Genomic DNA, 1,013 nt, shown 5'->3' on the forward strand with positions numbered 1-1,013 from the left:
TTGTGGGGATACTGCCGCCTGCGTGACAAGTTCACCAAACGGACCTGATGCTGAGTGACCATTTTAGCAATCGGCAGGCGCACGTTTCGTGTTGCTACGGCCTGCTTCACCCAAACACACTGTCCCGTCAGCTGATCCGGTTCAACGTACGAAGGATGCATTATGTCTACCGTCGCCGCGGAGTCGCGAAGAACTCGGACGGTTTACCGTTGACCACGAGCTCACGTACGTACGGCTCCAGGAACTGCCTGCTATCCTCACTCTGGTCTAGCACGTGAAAGACGAGTTTTCCCTTCTTGCAACTCGCAGCGAAATGCCCCGTCTCGCCGCAGTTGTAACATGCAGCCTGTCTGCGCGCTTCGAAAGCTTTCTTTCTGCGCGTCTGCGCTCTTTTCGTTTTCGCGGCCAGTTTCACTATCAGAGAAAACGACTTTGCTAGCTCCACCGTCTTCCTGCGGAGCTCTGCCTTTCGGCCGTGACTTATCAGGCCTCGGCCTGAACTCTTTATGACCGTCTTTCGGCCCCTGCGCACCTCGACGTGCGACGAACTAGTCGGCTAGCTGAGCTTCCTGATCCACAGTATTTACCCCTGGCCTGTCTTGCACCCAAAGTCTCAGGTTTTCTGGTAGACGGCGGTAAAGCTGCTCGAGACCGGAGCACTCAACTACCTTGTCGTGCTCTCCGAAAGCCTTTGCCTCTTTGAGCCACTCCTCCGCATGTTACAACTGCGGCGAGACGGGGCATTTCGCTGCGAGTTGCAAGAAGGGAAAACTCGTCTTTCACGTGCTAGACCAGAGTGAGGATAGCAGGCAGTTCCTGGAGCCGTACGTACGTGAGCTCGTGGTCAACGGTAAACCGTGCCGAGTTCTTCGCGACTACGCGGCGACGGTAGACATGATGCATCCTTCGTACGTTGAACCGGTTGAGCCCTCAGCTTATAGGCGAACTCCGAGTGAGACTCGCCCGTAGCTTTCTCGGCATTACGGAACTTCTGGCAAAATGCCTCTGCCGAC

This window comes from Haemaphysalis longicornis, unplaced genomic scaffold, assembly GCF_048455015.1.
Source record: "Haemaphysalis longicornis isolate Haplotype H1 unplaced genomic scaffold, Haemaphysalis longicornis Haplotype H1 scaffold_10, whole genome shotgun sequence".
NCBI lineage: Eukaryota > Metazoa > Arthropoda > Arachnida > Ixodida > Ixodidae > Haemaphysalis > Haemaphysalis longicornis.